We start from the raw sequence: 18,130 nt of genomic DNA, 5'->3' as shown, positions 1-18,130 counted from the left end.
TAAAATATAACATGCCTAATGCCATTCAGCTACCATAGGTGCTTGTTTATATAATTACAGGAAATAAAATCCATAAAATCATGAAAACAAGAAATATTCCTAACTTTCACAGAAATGTAGGCTGGAAGGGACCTCATCGAGTCCAGCCCCCTGCAATGTGGCAGGACAAAGTAAACTTAGAGCATCCCTCAAAGGTATTTGTCTAACCTTAGGTTTCAGAGTAGCAGCCATGTTAGTCTGCATTCGCAAAAAGAAAAAGGAGTACTGTGGCACCTTAGAGACTAACAAATTTATTAGAGCATAAGCTTTCGTGAGCTACAGCTCACTTCATCGGATGCATCGGATACATGAAGTGAGCTGTAGCTCACGAAAGCTTATGCTCTAATAAATTTGTTAGTCTCTAAGGTGCCACAAGTACTCCTTTTCTTTTTGTCTAACCTTAGAAACCTCCAGTGATGGGGATTCCACAACTTCCTTGGGAAACCTATTCTAGATCTTAACTACCCATATAATGAGAAAGTTTTTCCTAACATCTCCCAGGCTGCAAATTAAGCCCATTACAACTTGCCCTATCTTCACTGGACATGGAGAACAATTGATACAACTGTTCCTTCATTGTGACTAGATACCCAAGAGTTAATCTTTAGCTATGAAGAATAGCTATGATTTTCTGGCATTAAACCAGAGCCTGGATGTTATTCTGATGCTGTTTTTCCCTCTTTGGTGAATAATGTTGTTATACTTGCATTAACTAGTAGGGATGTTTCTGTCAGGGACTCCTGGGACTCTTATCTTCTTGTCTCATTTCCAGTAAATCAACTACTCATCCTTAACACCAACACTATCCCCACTGGATAAAAAACAGAACTCAACTCATTTGGCTGTCTGATCATTGGCTAACTAGCACTGAAATGCCACCTGAACAGTATTACATTTTATTTTTACAGTAGCAGTCATTTTAGATACTCACTACTGCTTGGGAAATTCCAGTTCTTAATAAAGTCTTGATCCTGACCAAGGTTACTACGCCCTACCACAATATCAACTACTACTACTAATAAATAATAATAATAAATATAATTAATTACATACATGTGACTTTCTACTGCAGGTATTATTTATATATGTGAATGAACAATGGTTCTCAAACTCTGACCTATGGACCACCAGTTGTCCACGGAATTTTTGCTCATGGTTGGCAGAACAAAATATTTTGAGAACCAAAAAGTGGGTGACTGGGGAAGGTGGAAAGGGGAGATGGTTCCATAAGAGGGTCTTTTTCACAAGATGGTCCACAGGATGAAATGCTAGAAAACTATTGGGATAAAATATTTGTAACATCCTAGTTTCATTTCTTATATAAGTCCAAGTTCCACAGCCCTTACTCACATGAATAGTCCCACTGGGAACAGAATTGAGTCCAACATGCTATTCTCACAGGTCACCAAAATATAAATGTAATTAATATGGGTATATCACATCACACACCCATATTACCTGTATTGATTGCATGTGTATTGAAACCAACTTGCTTCTTTTCTACACGGAATGCTAAGACATTTTCTAAAAAAAGTAATATTTTACATTAAAAATAATGTATACAAGAATACACCATCTTAAAATTCTAAAGAGAAATAACTTATGTTCTGCTTAATGATATCACCAGAAACCCTCAATGGCTTTATATCTTTGTATGAGAAAGTTACTCATCTATATGTTCAGACACCAAGTTGTTCACTTTTACTGCAAAGTAAATGGTGGTAGGGGAGAGGTGTTGTTTTCTGTTACAGAACAACATGTGCAGGGAATACATTACTCTTGAAAGACTGGAAACAGCAAGTTATAGCCTAAACTATTCCAGTAGGCAACTCTTCTAGTCCTGAAAACTGACCCAAGAACTGCAATAATTTTAAGATATATAAATGTAATGACAGGTTTCAGAGTAGCAGCCGTGTTAGTCTGTATTCGCAAAAAGAAAAGGAGTACTTGTGGCACCTTAGAGACTAACAAATTTATTAGAGCATAAGCTTTCGTGAGCTACAGCTCACTTCATCGGATGCATTTGCTGGACCAAATGCATCCGATGAAGTGAGCTGTAGCTCACGAAAGCTTATGCTCTAATAAATTTGTTAGTCGCTAAGGTGCCACAAGTACTCCTTTTCTTTTTATAAATGTAATATCTATCACTATATTGTAAATTCACAAATTTCCTATTCTTCAGAGTAGTGCCAATAAAAAAAAATCACCCTTATAAGTATAATATGAAGATAAATTGTCTCTCTACAATATAGTCATACCACAGTATTTGGTTTTATAGAGCCTTTTTTCATAGTCAACATATCCCAAATCCCAGTCAGAGTAGCACAGGACATTTTGTCCATAGAAACTCACTTTGATTTTGGTTTTTAAACAAAGTTCAAATTTTAATTTTCTTAGGGTTTAATTTTGTCATCAGTGACTCCTGTGTACTTGCCCTTGTAGTTGTTGGAGCTTCACAGGAGTCACCAAGGGCAAAATTTAGGCTTACTTGATTTCATTCTTATTATTGACTATTTGTTTAATGCTATTTGTCTTTATATAATGCTCTGGTACTTGGGGAGAACACTCTTATCCCTGCAGTAAAATGTTGTGGGTTTTTTATTTTGTTTTGAGAAGACTTGGGCAAATTCCTAAACCTAGAATCACTTTTAAACATTTATATTACAGCATCACCAAAACAACAAACTGAAAGTTGTTAGAAAAAGCCATATGGGTGGCCAACCATTAAAAAAATATATATCAGGGTGAACAGATTGTTGGTGTGCACTACAGAATATAAGTGAATTAGGAAACAATACTGAGGATTCTGTACTCTTTGAGAGCTGAACAACTCCCAGATACAATTTTTAAGCCCTTCTGAGAAGGAAGGCCTTTTCTCCTTGAGTCTACTCAGTAGTACGTTTTGGGCAAATAAGATCATCATTGTACTTCAGGCAAAAAGGTCACAAGATAGTGGTTTGAAACAGGAACATTTCCATCCCTTTCTGTCCTTAATATTCCTCATTGAAAAGTTCTTCATGAAAAACAAATTGCTGGACAAAGAACTAAGAAAACTGCTTGCAAGTGCAGTTCAATATGTCTTCCAGTGCTTCTTGCAGTTCACGGTGCAGGAGAGGCCACACTGGCTGAATGAGTGGAGAACAGAACATTAAGGACATCTGAAGGGCAAAATTCTGCAGTGAATTATATCTGTAAATGCCACTGACATCAGTAAAGAGGCATAGGGTGTCAGTCAGTGCAAATTTGCCTGGAAGCTGCCAATATCTATTTGTTGGAAAGAGTGAAAGCCTCCAGTCCAGAGTGATGGAACTGAAGATAAAGAAATTTAAGAGGTTCGTTCAAATTAACATTTAAAAACTAAATTATATGAACTTGCTACTGAGCTCCAATCAGTTAAAAATAATTGTATAGTTTATTTCAGAGTAGCAGCCGTGTTAGTCTGTATTCGCAAAAAGAAAAGGAGTACTTGTGGCACCTTAGAGACTAACACATTTATATGAGCATAAGCTTTTGTGAGCTACAGCTCACTTTATCGGATGCATTCGGTGGAAAAAACAGTGGATCTCCCCACTGTATTTTCCACCGAATGCGTCCGATGAAGTGAGCTGTAGCTCACGAAAGCTTATGCTCAAATAAATGTGTTAGTCTCCAAGGTGCCACAAGTACTCCTTTTCATTTTGTATAGCTTATGCAACTCTACACCAAGCCTGAGGAAGCCCATTAAAAAAAACAAAACAAAACAAAGCCTCTCTCTCATTTGGCACCAAGCAGAATAAGCCTACAGTGCAAACATGGAGCTGCAACACTCATGCTGGACTGTGGTATCCAAACATCTTCAAGGGCTGAGGGGTTAACTTTTTTCCTATTTTCTTTGTTTAAAATAACCAGTTTGGTTCCATTTGTATGTCACACATCAACCCAGCAAAAGCATTCCAAGTTTACAAATACATACGTTTAAGGTAATGGCATAAAGGAAGAAAATTATTTAGTCTCAGAAGATGACGGAACAAGCAGTAATGTCCTAACCCTAAGGAATAAAAAGGTGTGGGTAGCTATTAGGAAAGTTCTGGAGACTGGATGGATTTGGCAGTTAGTAATGGGAAATGAGCATTTCACCTTTAAGTTACCAGATCAAATGTGAACATGGTCAGTTGTCACTATAAATTGTTACCATATGAGGGCTGTTCAGTGTTTTACACGTAAAAAGAGGTGGTGGCGGCAATAGTTCAGTCCCTCCTTGACAAGTGAGAATATGTATCCTGCATATCACAAAACCACCACAAAGGTACCTTTATAGCCAGTTTTCATACAGAGAACAAAGAATGGAGATTGAAACACCACTCCTCCCAATACGTGCACTTAATGGTTGTCTTGCCACGTGATTGAAGTTGCTGCCTGTGCTATTCCTCTTCCGTTGATAAAGGGCTTCAGCCTCAAAGGCTGTCAAGCTGGCACTTTTCATGACCACTACAGTGATTGAAAAAATAGTTAAGAAAAAGTACAACAGAGAACTAGATTATCAAGGGAAATGGTAAAGGCACCAATACCACAGAGATTCAAGAACAGGTTAGATAAGGCATTAACAGGAATGATGGAGTGAATGGAAAATGAAAGGTGGAAGATTCTGTTACACCGTGGTCTTTTCTGGCCCTACTCTCCATTATATTTTGATTTATATTTGTAACTAGCAAAAGAAATTAAACCTATTTTAGGTATAATTATTACCTTGCACGACATGTAGGAACTGGCAACAAGTATCTTCATTTAAGGAGTTTGTGGACAAACGATCCACAGACTAGTGTGTGTTCTGTGGAGAATTTTTTATATAGCTGTTAAAGGGAATATTGTATTTTTCCCAGTTTTGCCTCCAGTAGCGTTGTTGTCTATCATACTAGTCTGAACTTTGCTTTGGATCACTGCAGGTATCTTCAAGGGTCTCTAAAGCAGGAAAGGGGGTGAGGAAAGTGTCTTATTAATTTTTTCAGTTGGGAGGCTGACTACTCATTTCCAGTTTTAGGTAGCTGAAAGAGATTTACATGAAGGTGCTGCTGGCATGAACCATCAATGGCATAGAGTCTGTGAAGCAAGGGGGAACATTTGATACCTCATAAGCAAGATTTAATACTTCAGACTTTATACTCAACATTTCTTTTAAAAAAAATGGGGAGGGAGGGGGTTGGTTTAAGGTTTGGAATATCACACCTTATATACACCATGTACCTTATCACACCTTATATACACTATTGAAAACTATGCTTCCTTGATACAAGACAATAAAAGCAACAGGATTCAAGGTTCATCTGACACTCCCCCTTTATCTGCTTTCTCACACCACTTTACCCCCATTGTTCTTTGGGTTCTGGTATGTAGAATATAGCAGTCTGCCTATAAATCCGAAAAAGAGTGTTATGCTCTATCTTCCCTAAACCCACCCATGAATTTGGCACCCTGCCATTCCATTTCACTTTATTCTGTGTATTTTACAATGAAATGAAATTTACACTCTCTCATTTTTACTTTGAATCCCATGGCGCACACAGAACACAAAAGAAAAAAGTGGAGCAGATAGTCCTTTTATACTGCTTTACTGCTAGTTTTCTTAGTGCAGTTCCACTTTTGTGCCAAATAAAATATGGATTTTCTTCTTTTGTCTGTTTGTTGATGTTTTAAAGAAAATTAAATGAAAGAAACATTAATGCAGCGTTAATGTTGGTAATTTAAATATATCAAACTAAAACCCTTAAAATCATTCACACATTCTTTCTATAGTTTCGCCAACATGCATTGACTGTTTCAGGCTTGATTGCATCCATTGCTTGTTCAATATAAAAGTGATGCAATCGGCAATGTTGAAGGACTTCCAACACTCCATCACATTAAGATTGGGAATCAGCATCCATAGCACTACATATCCGTGAGAACATAAGTCTCGTGTACGTGGCCTTGAAACAGCAAATCACGGCTGGGTTGAGAGATTGGAGGTGGTATGTGGGGGACGGGAGAAAGATGATGACTTCGACGTCGTTATGTGCAAACCAGAGTGCCGCAGGGTGGCCAGGAGCATTGTCTATGATCAGCAACGCTTTAAAGTCAAGTCCTTTCTCTTCAAGGTATCGCTTGACCTCCTGAATGAAACACTCGTGGAACCAATTCAGAAATAATGCTGCTGTCACCCAAGCCTTTTTATTTGATTGCCAGAACAAAGGCAGGAGATTTTTGTTCTTGCCTTTTAGGGCACAGGGATTTGCAGCCCTGTAGAGCAAGCCCGGCTTTATTAAATGCTCAGCCGCATTGCTATAAAACAACACAGTCGCACTGTCTTTAGCTGCTTTGAAGCCAAGGGCTTGTCTTTCTGATTTCAAAGTGCAAGTATGGTTGGGCATTTTTTTTTCCAAAAGAGCCCAGTCTCATCAGCATTAAAAACTTGTTCCGGAAGATTGCCCTTTTCTTCTATGATTTTCTTTAATTGTTTGGGGTAGGCTTTTGCTGCCTCTTCATTGGCAGATGCAGCTTCACCAGTAGTCTGCACGTTTTTGAGGTTGAAGTGGTTCCTAAAACTGTTAAGCCAATCTTGGCTGGCTTTGAATTCCTTCTCATCAGAAGGCTATCCCTCTTCGGCAGAGGTTTGAACAGCAGATAGAGGCTAAGAGCCTTTTCTCGCAATGTGTTGCCATCGATAGGCATGCATTTACAGTTCATGTCTTCCAGCCATAATTTAATGCCTTTTTAGTCTTCACTAAAGTGTTATCACGCACCTGGCTCGTCACCTTAGCAGTTATTGGAGCACTTGATGCCACAGCTTGACGAACTTCTCTCTCTCAAATCTTGATGGCACGGATGCTAGAATCGTTGTGGGCATATTTACATGCCACATTTGAGAGACGATATGTCGGTCTCCATAAGTCTAACACAGCCAGTTTTTCCTCCAGCGTTGGAACAGATCGCTGTTTCTTCAGTTGAGCACGAGATGAAGTAGTTGGCTCGTGTTTAGCGGCAATGTTGTATAAAAAATACATACAGTATCTTTAAATCCTAGAATCACACTCAGCATGGCGAGATGCTCACACTAGGAGAGGCAAGCGGGAACTGAGACCAACTGAGGGAACAACAGATTCACATCTCCCATCTCATGCTCGCTCCAGGGCATACGGTCATTGAGTGAAATGGTGGGCAGAATCGCCTACACTATTTACAGGTTTCTTTTTTTTTTTTTTTTTTTTTTTGCCGAGTGCGTATAGTTGAATTTGCATAAGTTAAATGCGTGTATGTTGCGACTCACCTGTAAAGCATTTTCCCTGGCTATACTTGGCTGCTTCATTCTTGTATGCAAGTTGGCACCACAGGGTAGGAGAGGAATTGTAAATTTCATGTTTCAGAGTAGCAGCCTGTATTCACAAAAAGAAAAGGACTACCTGTGGCACCTTAGAGACTAACAAATTTGTTAGTCTCTAAGGTGCCACAAGTACTCCTTTTCTTTTTGTAAATTTCATGTTACCGCCTCCATACAAGAAGACAGGAGACAGAAGTCCAGGAAAAGTGGAAGGTATGCAAATGGCATTCCAGAGAGAAGCTGTATACTAAGGACCCAGTAATAGCCTCAGTGGAGTCAGTGGCCATCAACTTTAAAGGGAGCAGGATCAGACTGTAGTTTGTGTAAGAGTGCAACTGTAGCACATTTATTGAGTAAATTGGCTCAGCTTTTCCCCAAAATACAGAATGCTTGGAACAAACTTTTATTTTGAAATAGGTCAATTATTTTGGCCTACAACCAAAACCCTTTTAAAAACCTTTGTATTTAACAAAGAATGTCCTTGGCCTATGTTTTACAGATATATAACTATAAAATTTCATATTTTTCCTGTTCAAATCTGATTTAAAACAATCTACTGCTTCCTGTCCTGCACCCCAAATATCAATGATGAGATATTGGCAACCGTAATATCATTTAAGACAGTAAGGAAATCGAAGGGTTGGTTAGTTCATAAAGGCACAGGTTACCACTCTGTTCTGACCGTGCCAAGAAAATAACAGTTTAGTGTTGCAAGGCTTTCTCAGCTCATGAACTAGCCTCAGGAAACCGAGGTGGGTCTTTGAGTGCAAAGTACATCCTATCCCCCTCCCACTGTTTCAGAAACTGACACAGATCTTTCACTGTCAACAACAATGTATTTTGTGTGTATGCATGCACACACGTGTGTGAGAGAGATGATTCACCAGCCCTTATTCCGTAGAGATGATTCATTCAATCATGTCCAGATCATACTAACATACTGAACATGCTCAATAATAAAGCAAAAAACAAGTTCTTAAACTTTTTTGCTCAAACATTTATTTTTTAAAGTGAGAAATATGCAGAGGAAGAGGAAGGAAATGTGCAATGAGGAAATACAAAGGGCTTTATTTCATTTCCACCACAACCGTTGGAAAACACACCCAACAGTATGCCTAAAAAGAGCTCATCAGTTTTGCCTGGGGGCTCCGACAGGTGTGTCTGCCAGTTCTGCGCTGGCTACATCCTTTGGGCCACGACTACTTGGAGAGAGAAATGCATAGGAGCAGCTCTCTATGCAACAGAGGATTTCTGTCTCTCCTCCTTATATAATAATCCAACGTAATCAAAACGGAAGCCAACGACGCTGCCCCGGAGCATTAACTAGAGATAATTACCCTAGAAACAGATGGTCTGAACCAGAACGTATTGCTCACTAACTAGCCACCCAGGCTCTTTGCTAGGAAAATCCTCGGTGGAAGCACACGCAGCAGCCAAACGCAAACCTGCTTGTTACCCAACAGCGAATGTGCTGCTGCTGCTGCTGCTCTCAGTCCCCAGCTACAAGCATCACAAACTGCAGCAGCTTCTTCCAAACACATTTCAGGGTCTCTCTCTCTCCCCCTCTCTCCAGCGAGACATCTCAGCGAGCTCAGCCTCTGCCCCGCACTGAAACAGGCTCTCTAATTAAAAGGGAAATACGGGAGAAAGTTAACTCCGGGGCTCTCGGCTCTAGTCCCTTGGAGCCCGTCACCTCCCTCCTGCCTCGCTGCTGCGCTTCCCCGCAACATGATTCAACAGCAATGTCACGTTAAGCAACTTGTTACGACACCTGCTCGCCCCTCCCCGCCCCCCGCGCCCCAGAACCGGGCTCCCCAGCCCCCTGCTCGGGCGTGCGGCTCCCTTACCTTCCCTCAAGAGGCCCTGAGCTTGGGGGGGGGGGACGCGGGCGGGCGGCAGGTAACGGTAGGGCGCCGCGGAGCGAGCAGGCGGGGGCGGCGGCGGCGGCGGGAGCCAGCCGGGGGAGCGCACGGCGGGGCGGAGTGCGAGGGAGCGGCGCGGGGGGGCGGAGGAGTTTCCCGGGCTTGTTTACGCATTGCTGCCCTGTTCCGCGCGCGCCCCGCGCGCTCTGATTGGACACAAAGTGGGGCACAGCCTGTCGCCGCCCGCCTGCCCTCCGAGCCACGCCGCCGCTGCCTAGCGCTGGCCCCGGCCGCTAGGGGCTGCGGAGCGGGGCCGGGGACCCACCCCCCGCTCTAACCGCCCCCCCCCCCGGAGCTGCCCTCCCCGGCGCCGCCGATGCTCAGGCGCCCGGCCGCCGGGGCCCCGCGGAGCACGTGCACCGCGGCTGCACAGGCCCAGTAGCGCAGGGAAGCCCCAGCAAGGCTCCTGCCGCCCTTACCCGGCCAGCTGCCTGGCTGAGGCGCCCCGGGGAGGGGAATGGGGAGAAGGCTGCGCGTGCTGGCGGCGAGGAGAAGGGGGGGGGGGGGGGGAGATGCTGAGAGCAGATGCCGAGGGACGCACGAATAACCCGCCGGATTTTGCATTCTGGGCTGGACACAGGGAGAGAAACATCTAGCGGGACAGAGTCAAAACCACCCTGAATATCTGCCTGTGTGCTTGGATTGCGTCCCGCTGTGCTCGGCGTGGCCCCCTCTTCCACAGCCCCAGTTGGAGCGTGTAAACCATCCATGTTTCCATCTATTTATCTGTCCCTTCCAGTTATGGCTCTTGGAATAAGCCACCTCACTCCCTTTGCTTACTCCGTAAGGAAAGCAACAGGTCGTCACTACACGCACAAGCTTTTACAAATTGATGAAGAAAGCAAGCTCGGTTACTAGTTCTGAGGCACGTTACTGCTTCGGACCATGGTAGCTTCAGGCAGCCCTTGGTTCCTTTTCCCATAAAATGACAAAATAGGGCTTTGGAAAACAGTCGTAGAAAAATGCCACATCAGTCTCCCTTATGTCCCATCAAAAGCCCATTCAGAACTTTAACACTGAGAGGGGTTGTTATTAGTGCTGTTGTGTTGATTGTGACCCTGGCCTTATGGGTGATAATTTCTAGTGTTAAAAATCAAGGAAATAATGAGCTCTTAATAGTATAATTTGAGATTACTAAATTATGTTTTGGTTAAAGCAACTCAGATTCCTTCCCTCCCTTAGATGATATTTTACAATTGCAATAAATATAGTAAAAAGAAAAGGAGTACTTGGGGCACCTTAGAGCCTAACAAATTTATTTGAGCATCCAATGAAGTGAGCTGTAGCTCACGAAAGCTTATGCTCAAATAAATTTGTTAGGCTCTAAGGTGCCCCAAGTACTCCTTTTCTTTTTGCGAATACAGACTAACATGGCTGCTACTCTGAAACCAATGAATATAGTATCCCCATATTTTGATATTGATGTTCTACATAGGGTGTAGCTCTAATAGAAGTCCCCTTTTGTTATTTCATTGGGTGCCTTTGGAGTTTCAGTGGAGTCAGTTTCTCAGTATTTCCTTAGTTTTACTAGACAAGTATTCATGTTCCTCCCACTTATAACAGAAGCTTGGGTGCCTAGTTGTTCCACAGCATCTTGTATGCTGTTCAGCAGTAGTCCCCTTGCTGCAACCATTTCGTGGCAGAGCGTAGAACAAAAATGTTGGATTCATAAACCATCTGTCTTGGTCACCTCTGATGGTATAGGAGCTGTTTGAAAGACATTTGATTGTCTAATCTTCTAGAGCTTCTTTTGCAAGTGAGCAGTTACTAGGTCCTCACCCTGTGGCCTAAGGCCATGGTTCTCAACCCTGGGTACATCAACTCATTTAGGTAGTTGCCTAGTTTTACAACAGGCTGCATAAAAAGCAGTAGCGAAGTTAGTACAAACTAAAATTTCATACAAATAATGACTTGTTTATACTGCTCTATATACACTAGACATTGAAATGTAAATACAGTATTTATATTCCAGTTGATTTTATAATTATATGGTAAAAATGAGAAAGTAAGCAATTTTTCAGTAACAGTATTCTGTGACTCTTGTCTTTTTATGTCTGATGTTATAACAGGGTTCAAAAAAAGCCGAACCAGATAAGTTCATGGAGGATAGAACCATCAATGGCTATTAGCCAGGATGGGCAGGGATGGTGTCCCTAGCCTCTGTTTGCCAGAAGCTGGGAATTGGCAAGAGGGGATGGAACATTTGATGATTACCTCTTCTGGTCATTCCCTCTGCGACACCTGGCATTGGCCACTGTCGGAAGACAGGATACTGGTCTAAGTGGATCTTTGGTTTGATCCAGTATGGCCATTCTTATGTAATCAGGTGAAAATTCAAGATAAATCAGACTCCTGAAACACATACAGTAGAGTGGAAAGGTTGAGAGCCACTGGCGTAGGGCATCAAAGACATGGGCCTTGATTGTAGGTGAACAGAAAGTGTTCTAGGAAGAAAGTTTGTGAGGCCTTCAAGACTTCTCTCAGAAGATGGGAAAATGTTAGATGGTTTTTACCCTCACCATCAAACCAAAATAGATTAGCAGAAAATCAGAATAAAGGACTCCTCTCAAGACCTGACTCAGTCTCGTTCATTTCTGTCTAGCTATGGACACACCTCTTCTAACTAGCACACAGGTTGTAGCAGGTCTTCCAGATAGATCAAATAGGGATGCTCTCTCTCTTACCTGCTTATTAACAATCCTCAGCTGCTATAAAAAGTTTTCCCCTTCTGCACTTCCAGCATTGCCAAGAGTGCTTTCCAGCATGGATAAGTACTTAGTAGTAGCATCTGATTTGCTCTTTCTGAGGGTACAGATGACATCCATGGCCATTCTGCAAAGATTCTCTCACAGCTATTTTTGCTTCTATCAGAGCATGCTACTTTTGATTGTTTAGGTAGCTTGATCAATTCAGGCATCAAAATAATCATTTGAACATAGCAGAGAATGTGCACAATCACTACCTGGGTGTGTATGAAGGGCCTGGATTTATAGGTCAGATTAATGTTAATCTTGACTGTGGTGTTATCTGTTTAGTTGTAATTAAATCTGGTAATTAGACAGTGGTATCAGCCCTGCCTTTGGCTCCTGTGAGCATACGTACACAATGGATGTCACCCTATCTCATAATAATTTCAGTGAACAATATATCCAGTTCTTTAAGAAATCAAAAGACCTCGCTGAAATAAGCTAGGCTGTTCACACATCTCAAAGATCTTGTTTCAGGCTATGTAAAACCTAATATAAAACAAAATCCAGCATCACAACCGTCATTCTCCCAAAGATTCGACTAACTGCTTAGACCACAGTTGCTGGAACATCCCCTGGGGTACTCACAACAGCTGCTACAGTACAGATGCTGATCTATTGGGGCATCTCAGAAATTTAAGCATGCTGGTCAGCCCACAAGTATGCAGTCTGAGCTTTGGAGTCTTTCGCCTCTTCTCCTCTCCTAAGATAGAAATTTTTGACAGGCGCCAACTGAGGAAGGGGGGCAGCTGGGTGAGGCTAAAGGCCTGTCAAGAGATCTCTTGTTCAGCCTTCCCTCTGCCAGTTCTAAACTGGACCCTGTTTTTTCTTCTGCTGTTTGCTCCCTGCCACTCTGTCTTTCATTCAGTATTGCTTTGGCTGGAGAAAAAGGGAGGAGCAACAGGCTGCAAGAGCAACTTCCTCTTCAAGGCAACACTTTGTGTTGGTGCAAAGGACTTCATTCCTCTGTCAAACACTGACTATGCAGTGCCCCTCAGAGGAATAAGTCATGACCCCCGAAGGGGGCTTACAATCATATTTGATTGTCGATTTAAAAAAAAAAATTGCAGTAATAGTGCCAGTTGCCCATACATTACAACTGTTCTACTTCTGTCTTCAACTATGCTCCATTGTAGCTTTCTCTGAAATTGCTTCTAGTTCCACATGCAAGGCCAGTTAGACAGGACTGCAGGGTATCAATGTGTGGATGAGACGATAGTGTTAGTAGGAGGGATTTAGGTTTATTAGGAACTGGAAAAATCTTTTGGGAAAGAAGGAGCCTACATATGAAGGATGGTCTTCATGTAAACCAAAATGGAACCAGATTGCTGGCATGTAAAATTAAAAAGGTCAGAGTTTTCTAATTGCTGGGGGGAAAGCCAACATCTGTGGAGAAGCTCATGGTTCACTCAGATACATTCCATGGAAAGGATTTATTAAAGGGATACTCTATATCCTAGTAAAGAGGAGAGATAGAAGTTGATAAAGTACAGGTAGGAACTGAATATTCAAACAAAAAAGAATCCCCTTCAATTACATCAGATGAAAGCAGACTACTAAATAAGTGCTTGAATACAAATGCTAGAAGTCTAAATACTAAGATGGGTGAACTTGAGTGCCTGGTATTAGATGAGGATATTGATATAATAGGCATCACAGAAACTTGGTGGAAAAGTGATAATCAAGGGGACATGGTAACACCAGGATACAAAATATACGGGAATGAGAGTAGGTCATGCTGGTTGGGGAGTGGCACTATATGTGAAAGAAAGCATAGAGTCAAATACAGGAAAAATCTTAAATGAATTAAAAACTGTACCATAAATCTCTATGGAATGAAATGTCATGCTTGAATAATAAGAGCATAGCAGCAGGAATATACTACCAACTACCTGACTGGGATGATGAGGAGGAGGACTGTGAAATGCTCAGGGAGATTAGAAAGCTACAAAAAACAAAACACTCAATAATAATGGGATATTTCAACTATCCGCATATTGACTGGACATACATCACCTGGACAGGATGCAGAAATAAAATTTCTAGATACAATTAATGACTGCTTCTTGGAGCAGCTAGTTCTAGAACCCACAAGGGGAGATGCAATTTTTTATTTAGTCTCAAGGGGAGGATCTGGTTCAAGAGATGAATATAGCTGAACTGCTCAGTAATAGTGACAATAATGTAACTGAACTTATAAATAGCAAAGAAACCCACCACAGTAGCATTTAACTTCAAAATAGGGAACACCACAAAAAATGAGGAAACTACTTAAACAGAAATTAAAAGGAACAGTCACAAGAGTGAAATGCCTTCAAGCTACATAGAAATTTTAAAAACACCATAACAGAGGCTCAACCTAAATGTATATCCCAAATAATAAAATAATAAAAACAGTAAGAGGACAAAAAAAATGCCACCGTGACTAAACAACTGAGTAAAAGTGTCAGTTAAAGGCAAAAAGGCATCCTTTGAAAAGTGGAATTCAAAAGCCCGACTGTAACGGGGGGAGACTCACCCCTGCATTGCCCCCTGCTGGTCTCTCAGGGAATTAGCTCTTCCAGCCTCCAGAGTGCCCTCTGCAGGCCAATGTCCCGCTTGCCGCTGGCCCCTGTGCCCCTTTCCCTGGGGTGCTACCCCCTGGCAGTGCTGCACAGTCTCTGGGTCTCCCCTCCCCAGGGAACCCCCACCCACTATCACCACCTTGCCACAGTCTTTGGCTACTGCCCAGTCACCATCTAGTCCCTATCACTGGGGTGGACTGCAGCATATCAGGCAATCATCACAGGCAAGAGGGGTTTGGACCTGCTGCCTCTGCCTACCCGTGGGCTGCCCCCTGCAACTCCAGTACCCTTTTTGACCTTACAATAGGCCTGCAGCCTGGGGGTTTCCAGGCCAGCGCTTCCCAGCTCCTCTGGCCTTCCTCCAGCCCTGTTCCACTTTAGGTACCCAGTACGCTTCCCCAGCAGCCAGGGGCTCCTCCCCCTAAAGGCAGAGAGAGACTCCGTCTGCTCCTAGCCCACTGCCCTCTGATAAGGGCCAGCTGAACCCTGATTGGGGCATGGCCACAGCTGTTCCTGCTTCCCCCAATCAGCCTGGGAACTGCTTGCTCCTCTCCTAGGCAGTTTTAAGCCCTTTAAGGCCGGAGCAGGTGACCACTCCGCTACACCTACTGAGGAAAATAGGAGCATAAAACTCTGGCAAATCAAGTGCAAAAGTATAATTAGGCAGGCCAAAAAAGATTTTGAAGAGCAATAAGCAAAGGACACAAAAACTAACAACCACCTTTTTTTAAAAAAATACATCCGAAGCAGAAAGCCTGCCAAATAATCAGAGGGTCCACTGGATGATCAAGGTGTTAAAGGAGCACTTAATGAAGAGAAGGCCATTGTGAAGAAGCTAAATTAATTCTTTGCATCCGTCTTCACTGCAGAAGTTGTCAGGGAGATTCCCACAGTTAAGTCATTCTTTTTAGGTGACAAATCTGAGGAACTGTCACAGACTGAGGTGTCAATAGGTAGGGGTTTGGAACAAATTGATACATTACAAAGTAATAAGTCACCAGGACCAGATGGTGTTCACCCAAAAGGAAATCAGATATGAAATTGCAGAACTACTAACTGTGATATGTAACCTAGCGCTTAAATCAGCCTCTGTACTCAATGTCTGGAGGATAGCTAATGTAATTCAGATTTTTTGAAAGAGGCTCCAAAGGCGATTCTGGCAATTACAGGCCAGTAAGTATAGCTTCAGTACCAGGTAACTTGGTTGAAACTGTGGTAAAGAACAGAGTTATCTGATATATATATGAACATGGTATATTGGGGAAGAATCAGCATGGTTTCTGTAAAGGGAAGTCATGCCCCACCAGTCTATTAGAATTCTTTAAAGGAGTCCACAAGCATATGGACAACAGTGATCCAGTGGATATAGTGTATTTGCACTTTTCTGAAAGGTTTTGACATGGTCCCACACCAAAGGCTCTTAAGCAAAGTAAGCAGTCATGGGATAAGAGAGAAGGTCCTCCTCTGGATCAGTAGCTGGTTAATAGATGTGAAACAAAGGGAGGGAATAAATGGTCAATTTTTACAATGAGAAGAGATAAATAGTGAAGTCCACCAAGAATCTGTACTGGGAACTGTGCTGTTCAACATATTCATAAATTATCTGAAAAGGGGATGAGCAGTGAGTTGGCAAAATTTGTTATGTGAAGGGGTAAACGACACTTCCTTATTCGCTTTCTCCACACCATTTGTGATTTTGTAGACCTTTATCATATCCCCCCTTAGTTGTCTCTTTTCTAAGATTAAAAGTCTCAGTCTTTTTCATCTCTCCTCACATAGAAGCTCTTTCATGCCCTCAATCATTTTTGTTGCCCTCCTCTGTACCTTTTCCAAGTTTAATATAACTTTTTTGGAGATGGGGCACATTGAGCAATGTTTTCAGAGAACTATCTATAATGAATCCAAGATCTCTTTCTTGAGTGGTAACAGTGAATTTAGACCCCATCATTTTGTATGTATACTTGGGATTATGTTTACTTTGCGCTTATCAACACTGAATTTCATCTGTCATGTCACCCAGTTTTGTGAGATCCCTTTGTAATTCTTTGGAGTCAACTTTGGACTTACCTATCTTGAGTGATTTTGTAATTTGTGAAGGCCAAAAGTATAGCTAGGTTTGAAAAAGAACTGCATAAGTTCATGGAGGATAGGCCCATCAATGGCTATTAGCCAAGATGGTCAGGGATGGAACCCCATGCTCTGGGTGTCCCTAAACCTCTGACTGCCAGAGGCTAGGACTGGACACAGGGGATGGGTCACTTGATAATTGCACTATTCTGTTCATTCCCTCTGAAGCATGTGGTTCTGGCCACTGTCAGGAGACCATATACTGTGCTAGATGGACCATTGGTCTGACCCAGAATGGCCATTTCTTCTGTTCTTCAGTACACATCTTCCTAAATGAAGCAGGTGGTAGTATCAATAAACCTGAGAGACTGGACTGGATTCTTGGTTGGATATGAAGTATGCTGTGCAGATTGCTTAGGATGCAATGAATTCATTTCTGGGCTCTGTGGAACAGCAGGTAGGGTATGGAGTGACTTGCAATATTGGCCCTAAAGACAATCTTTCCTGACAGGTTAATTGATTATTGTTACCTGCAGTGCAGCGGTCCTAGAGGCACAATGTTAGGATGATTGGGCCTAGCAGCTTGGCAAAGAGAAGGGAAATCTCTTAATTTGCTCATCTATTTAGGGCATTCTCCCTTCTGTTCTTCTGGTGGGTTAGTGCTTGTGCTGGTTTGCAGAGTTGCAATGTTTGTTGTGGGGGTTCTTGGCCATCCCCCTTCTATCAAGTGACAGATGCTAAGGGCACACACTTAGTCCCCTGCCCTTGAGCAACAACTTTGTGTTAATGTTGAAGTTGAGTTGAGGTTTTGAAGAGCCACTGAACTGCAGTTTGCTCTGAACTCACTGGGATAACTGTTCTGCAACTGCCAAGGGGCAAGTTAATGCCAGACAGACCCACACTGAAGGACAATATGACAGCATACAGTGTGGGAGGGAGCTTGACACAATGGGGAATCATTTTTTAAAGCACAATAGAGTTCACCTGTAGGAAAATAACTTTTTCACCCAGCAATTTAACTATATTTTGTCATTACCTATAATCAGGGCCATCCCTAGCTATTCTGGGGCCCCACGCAGCCCCCCTGCAGGGGGGTTGTGGGAGCCCCAGGCCTCCGTGGGGGGGGGGGGCTGGCTTGGGAGGCAGGGAGGAATCGGCCCCCAGCACCCACCGGTGGCACAAGTGGGGCTGGGTCGCTGCACTTCCCGCTGCTGGCGAGTGCAGGCCTTGGCCTGCTGCAGTCCTCAGGGGCAGGAAGGGGCAGGGTGGGGGGCAGAGCAGGAGTGGGAAGCGGGTGGAGCAGAGGCGGGGGCTTTGGGGAAGGGGTGGAGTGGGGGTGGGGCTGGGGCGGAGTAGGGGTGGGGCCCTGGGGAAGAGGTGGGGCAGGGGCTGAAGCAGTACGCAGCTGCATAGGGCACCAGGAAATGTGGGGCACCAAATTTCCTGGGCCCTACACAGCTG

At 43.0% G+C, this 18,130-nt stretch overlaps 1 protein-coding gene across 3 annotated transcripts in view; it reads right to left on the bottom strand.

Annotated features, from left to right (window-relative positions):
• PCGF5 (polycomb group ring finger 5) overlaps positions 1–9,576 on the bottom strand; it is a 105,187-nt gene extending 95,611 nt beyond the window's left edge. Inside the window, exon 1 of one of the 3 annotated variants that reach the window (XM_043519779.1) lies at positions 9,217–9,576. The gene's annotated coding sequence lies outside the window, so the exon portion shown is untranslated. The remainder of the gene's footprint in view (positions 1–9,216) is intronic. The other 2 variants (XM_043519781.1, XM_043519780.1) reach the window with 2 other exon arrangements.
• Between the last annotated feature and the right edge of the window lie 8,554 nt (positions 9,577–18,130).

This window comes from Dermochelys coriacea, chromosome 7 (genome assembly GCF_009764565.3).
Source record: "Dermochelys coriacea isolate rDerCor1 chromosome 7, rDerCor1.pri.v4, whole genome shotgun sequence".
In the NCBI taxonomy this organism is placed as follows: domain Eukaryota; kingdom Metazoa; phylum Chordata; order Testudines; family Dermochelyidae; genus Dermochelys; species Dermochelys coriacea.
Note: the sequence above shows the minus strand (reverse complement) of the source record. Positions and strands in the feature narration are given on the sequence as shown.